Source organism: Echinops telfairi, unplaced genomic scaffold (assembly GCF_000313985.2).
Source record: "Echinops telfairi isolate 266 unplaced genomic scaffold, ASM31398v2 ScPeMD7_7469;HRSCAF=8507_0, whole genome shotgun sequence".
Taxonomy (NCBI): Eukaryota; Metazoa; Chordata; class Mammalia; order Afrosoricida; family Tenrecidae; genus Echinops; species Echinops telfairi.
Window position 1 is genome coordinate 21839396 of NW_022111372.1, and position 6770 is coordinate 21846165.

The window sequence follows — 6770 nt, forward strand, 5'->3', positions numbered from 1 at the left end:
GCATGAGGAGGCCCAATGTCCACCTGCCACCCTACTACCAAACCAATAATTATTGCACCTAGGTCCGTTCCCCCTTTAATCTTAAATATATTTACATATGTACATTTAATGAAGCATTATTTTCTTTAATCATTAATGTGCTGTGCATATTTAATCCAGAAGCTGGAGGAGAGTGCTGATTGTTAACATTACGGCAGCAAGTGAAATTTTGCCTCTAAGTATATACACATGTTTTACTCTACTATATAAAATCCTCAAATTGTTCATTAGAGGAGTTGTTGATCTTCTACAAAAATTCACATTGTAAAAAAAAATTTTTTTTTAATTCACGTTGTAATTTTGAAATAAATAGTTTTGATTTTGCTTTTGCTTTTTCCCCACTAATTTTCTCCATTACACTTACCTTTTCAACATGTAAAAGAGAAAAAAGGATTATGATTATTATTGTCACCCTTGATTCTCAGCTAAAAACCTTACTTATATATTAAACCAAGACATGGCGTCTTTTCCTGTAGGCAGACTTCTTTCAATATGACTGTCCAGATTAAATTGTTTTTCTGTTTTTCTTTACTCTTACACAAGCATTTATGTTACAATACTTCCCATTGTTACTAAGTCAATCCTACTACAGTTATCAAGGGCCGTAGAGAGTCGGTTCCAACCCATAGCAGCCCTTCCACCTCCCTCCATACAGTTTCCGGGCCATCCTCACAACCGTTTTCATGTTTGAACACATCGCTGATGCCACTGTGCCAATCCATCTTGTTAAGGTCTTCCTCGTTTATGCTGCCCTGATACTTTAGCAAAGATGACATTCTTCTCCATGGACTGGCTCCTGACATGTAACCCTATAGGGTAAAGCTGCCCAGGAGGTTGTCTAAGGCTGCTGTACTTACATAAGTAAAGTGCCTCATTTGTCTTCCATGGAATATCTGGTGAATTGAAACCCCTGACCTTTAGATTGACAGTCAACTGTACATATGAGCACAACCACATATATTACCAGTTACAGCCAATGCTCACTTTGGGGCCATAGTTGTCTTCTATAAGGTTTCTATGAACATTGAAGTTGCAAATATTGAACCATTACTCAGAGAAAATGCAGGGTTACATTCCTGACAGCCTCTGGCCACACAATTTCATTAACCAATGAATATATAGCTTCATTTCATGTGTCTTTCTATTTAAAGATACATTGTTTCATATTGTAGATTGACAACACAGAAGATTAGCTAGATTGTTCAGGCTAGCATGCCTGAACAAAATTTATCTAACACATATATTTCTACTTGAAGCATATCACAGCCCTCTTGCACTTAGGAACAATACTGTACTTACATGTTACTTTAAACAGTGAAATCACCAAAAAGAAAAAAAATCACAAACAAAAGAAAAATATATGACTAATAGACAATAAAGAGCATACTTCTTTTTAGTTTGAATAATGAAGCAGGAAGGCAGAGCATTGCATTGGTCAACCTTACCTAGAAATGTGCATGTTTGTGACTCACGTTTTTCATCACTCTGTGTGTATCCACAAGTGATCATAAAAGTGTCATGAGTATTGGTTTGGGGATGCAAACACATGTCAGTGAATCAGCAAATTTGCAAACTTACTATAGTCAAGAGGATAGTTCTAGGGGGGAGAGACCCCCAATCCAAGCATATTTTATAGAGATCCTTTCATTTCCTAATCCTTAAACGAGGCAAAGACAAGCACAGATGTTCATCCCAGAATGAGAGAAACCATCGACCTAGACTAAAGTGGAGTTCCAATGAATTCATTGCCATGGGGCTAATAATAGATGGAGGAAATCATCACAAACCGTGATGGAAGGGTAATTCATCCCAATCACAGGTGGGACTACCACAGTGAAGAGAGAACCGGGACTGGGGTTTGTACAGAAGGGCAGATTGTAAAAGTTTTCAGCATTGACTACCTGGAAACATGGTGTTTGGCATTAGACTGAAGACCATCAGATCCTGAATAATAGCCTCCCGGATAACTTTTGGATAACATGTGACTATTTTTGATAAATTATTAAGAAGAAGCCCAGACAAGTTTTCTAATCGTCTGTGCATGACTGAGGGCAAAACTACCCGTCTATGGGTTCCCCACATATTGTAGTCTGTTTTCAAAGCACTCTGTGTGAGGGTCAAAGTGCCACATTGCTAATGAAAAGTCAGAAAGAACACAAACAGAATCTGAACTTATATCTAGACTCAAAGAAAGGTCAGAGTGCCCATTGTAGCCCACGGGCTTCCACAAAGCAAGTGCTTGACAATTTAAACTCTAATACAGAATAAGTTCTATTTTAGAAAATATTTTTTAAGCTTCACAAAAATGAGGTGATTTTCAGAGCTGGAGCAGCATGCTTCGGCCTGCCTTTCCTCCCAACTTGATTTTTCCCCTTGGGGGTATATAGGTGTATCATGGTCTTTGTGTGGTAGGGTCTGGGCAGAATCAAGTAAACAGAAAAATTCTTTATCTACTTCATATCTGCTTGAATTTACATCATCATTCTAGGAACGCTTACACTTAAATTCTTAAATTTCCACTTAAGAGACTATTTAATGACTTCCAGAAATTATTGACTCCTGACCTAAGTTTATCAAGGAAGGTCACATCTTTATACAGAATGTAAAAGGATGGTGATACACTGCCAGGCCTCCCAGGGTCTTTGTCTTTAATAAATCATGCTCCACCCACAGCCATCTCCAACCTTCCAAGATCCCAGACAACCTAGACCCCTCACATCTACTCCTGGAGTTTGAATGCTAAATTCAATCCAAAGGAAAAGACCTCCAATTCATGTATCTGCAGCCCCTCTTCTGATCTACATGCTTAGCATTTCCACTTGACCTGTTCTTTCCACTTAGCATTCATGTTCTTTCTATAAAGAGGTTTCCCCATTCTCCACAAATCGATTCAAAATGATAGTGCCTGCTTTCACATTGTTGCTGGCTGCTTTGATAGGCATTCCTCCAATAACTCGGGTGAATTCCACAGGCACTAAGCACCAGTCATGGAGGGACAAGATGCTAGGCTAGACACTGGGAGTCTGTAAAGTCGATTGTGGTTCTTTATCTCAGGAGCAAGTACCTGTCCAAGTCAAGTGGCTCCTCCGAAAGACAGGAATCTGATGCTCCTCTCAGAGCGACCTTATCTTTTTACTGCCTCTGTGGTAGGGGTAACCTTTTGTTCACTACCAGATAAATAGAAACAACAGTATTTTTCCTTCTTGAAGACAGTTGGAAATGCCTAGAGACGAATTGCCCATTGCCATGGGCAAGATTTGGTCACCAGCAGACAAAGACTCCTGACATCTAGTGGTTAGAGATCAGGGATGCGGCTAACCATCTGAGGACATACTTAACAGCTCTGAAAAACAGAGACTGGTCTGTCCGAAAATGTCAGCAGTCCGTGTCCAGGTCTAGAAATGCTGGCCTGTATCTCTGCGTTTGTAAATAATCTGCTATATCTATATGTGTCCAAATCCAAGCACGGCTTTTCATTTCACTCTATGCTCAACACCTTTTTTTGACTACAAACAGACAAAAAATAAACCGTATCTCTTTCATTTTGGTTTTATTTCAATTGTTATCTTCAGAATAGGCCAGGTTCAAAAGTGTTAAGACTTTTTAAATAAGCAGAACCATAAGTAATTCCAACTTGGGAGGGAATACGAAGTCAGCAGGAGCACTCCTGCTGTGGAGTCTTGAATTTCAGCAAGGAAGGAATGAGGGTTAATTCAATACTGTATCCAACGCCTTCAGGAGAGATCCTCACAAAGCTCCTGGTTTTGTCGTTTGAAACCTTCATTATCAGACAGTTTTCCTTCCAGTGAGATTTTTTCCCCTGATATTGGTTGCTGGACTAATCTAATCACTCTTCTATATTTTATCCCCAACTATCAACAGAAAGAAAATAAATCTTTATTCCAACATTTGATTTTCTTCGGTTTCTTTCCTTTTCTGTCATGCTTGAAATTCAAAACTATGTGCCAATTCTACTACCAAATCCCTGGATTATCAAATTAGCCTCTTTCTGAAATGTATTATGTATAATACCTTCTCTTCTGAAATCTGCACACTGATCCATCAAAGCAGATGCCAACTCTATTCTGTACACCCCTGAACAGCCAGCTCTCAGTGCATTGCCAAGTGCATAATTTTCAGTCATTCAATACTTCTCTAATAAAGAATAGATGGGTTGTGTCAAACACATATATAGACTGTGGTGTGCCACTTCTACGCTATAGTATGTTTGAATATATACGAGTTTCTTCTAGAAATACCCTCATAAGCAGTTTTAGATAATTGTTTTTCATATGTTACATGCTGCTTCAGTGCTTTGGGGCAGAAATTTGTACTGAACAAATGTTATTGCCTTCATTCCAATTTCCTCACACAATAATTTTGTATTCTCACATAATACTTTTTCAAGTATTCATATTTATATATAATGAAATGCTGATTTTGTCAGAATTTAATGTAGTAACTTTGTAGTTTAAAGGATACATTCAATACTCCCTATGCTTTAATAAAAAACATTTTGTGAAGAAGCAAAAAAAAAAATCTACGGGAAATAAATAGCTCTTCTCCTAGTGGCCCTTGTACACCTTGCCTGAGCCATTTTGTGTAGTAATTTATCTTTAAATATAAAACATCAAGCTCTGTGTCATTGGGCATGGTACCATGTGCATTTTCAAGTTCAGCAATTGCAGGATGGCTATATATTGTACTGATGAAGCATATAATTCAGCTACATGTTTAAGTACTTATTATTTAAAAATTGATGCTATGTTTAAAGTGCCAAGCAAAGTCAAAAGCTAGGAGAAAATATCACCTGTTTAAAGAAAAAATATGCTTCATTTTTCCTCTTGTTTTCAAGTTCAAAAATCTTCTGGTTGCAACTATTCCCACAATAAAAAAAATTAAAAATCCTTTCAAGTAGATCCCTATGTTGTAGCTAGTAAAGCAATGTGACACATATTATCTCCATGCATTCTCGCAAACTTGTGAAATGAATAGGACAAGCCAGCATTTATACAATTAGAATTTAGAGGAAGAAGGAGAGGTTCAGCGTGATTAAGTAATGAGTTCAAAGTCACATAGCTAATGAGCGTCAAAGTCAAATCTTCAATTTCCTCAACTTCTGCTGGTGGACTCAACTGGCATGTGTCCTTCCAAGCCAGTACCGTCTCCTGCTCATCCATGGGGATGCACTGCTCCCTGGATACTCTTATTAGAACAAGGGCTCAACTCAAATCAATTGTCGTAGAGTTAATTGTGACGCAGGGTGACCTGTATGTGTCAGAGTACAATGGTGCTTTATAGGATGCTTAGTGGCTGCTGCTTTTTCAGTTGTAGCTTACTAGGTCTTTCTCCCAAGGTGCCTTTGGGTGGATTTGAACTTTCATCCTTTCATTTAGCAGCCCAGTGTGTTACCTCTTGCACCACTCAGAGACTGGCAGCCTAGTCCTCTCCAGATCTGATCAGTGACTACACTTCTTCCAACAATGGTCGCCAATGCCGACGAAGACAGCTTATTTTCTGAATTGGCAACTTCTATTTATGTCTCAAGCCTCAGTTCAAGTTGGAATTCTTCCCTGATCCGCTCACCTTAAAGAATCCCACTGACCTACATGATTTCTATATTTTTCTATGAATATTTACAAACCAATTTTCTTATTTTATGTTTTCACTCACTGCCGTCAAGTAAATGCCGACTCATACTGACCCTATAGGACAGTGTAGACCTGCCATGGTGAGTTGCATAGGTTGTAACTCTTTATGAGAATAGAAAGCCCCCTCTTTATCTGGTGGAGCCCCTGGGGGGTTCAAACTATTGACCTTGCAGATCATAGGCCAAGGCTTCATTTCATGTTTTAGTGTTCTTTTACACAAAATATTGAGGTACTGAGAAGGGAGACAATTTAATTTAAAAGATAATAGATAAATGGATGATTTAAAAAAAAAAAAACTCACTCCCATTGAGTCAATACTGACTCATAGTGACCCCCGGTGGGTTTCTGAGACTGTAACTGTTTATGGGGGTAGAAAGCCCAGTCTTTCTCCGGGGGAGCTGCGGGTGGTTTCAAACTGCTGACCATGCAGTTCACAGCCCAACCTGGAACCACTACATCACTAAGACTCCCGTGAATAATAGAGACTATTCACAGTACCTAACATAACCTAAGCTGTTTTCCCTCTAGCCTCAAATTGGATAACAAATATTTTCTAGGCTACTAAATATCCAAAGACATGATTTTACTTGAGAAATTATTAAAATTTTCCACGAGCCTTGATGATCATCCTATTTTTCTGCAAAATTTTGCCGTGGAAAAAATAGTTTGCTGTACCTTTCTTTCTCCTCTTTCCACACTTCTGCCACACACAAAGGAGACTGCAAATCAGAAGCATAGATAAACAGCGCATTCTCACTTCACACTCTTGCTTCTGTCTGTTTCAGCATGATTTTCTTTGCTGGTCAGACTCAGAACTTTTTAGTTCTCCTTGAGGTGTCCTTCACATATTTCCAGGACCAGGATATCCACCATGTCACCATTTACTTTAAAGGTCTCATTACAATAACCTGCTTGGCTGTGATTGAACAGCCTATATCACATACATTCTCATGCAATAGCCAGTTTGGCTGTCATGTCTCTAAATCTTAGAGATTCTTGCATTTATAAGTTAGCTCTCTATAGTTATTACCCATTGATGCCAACGTGGAACACAGAAACAAGCTCAATTCCCCTGCTTTC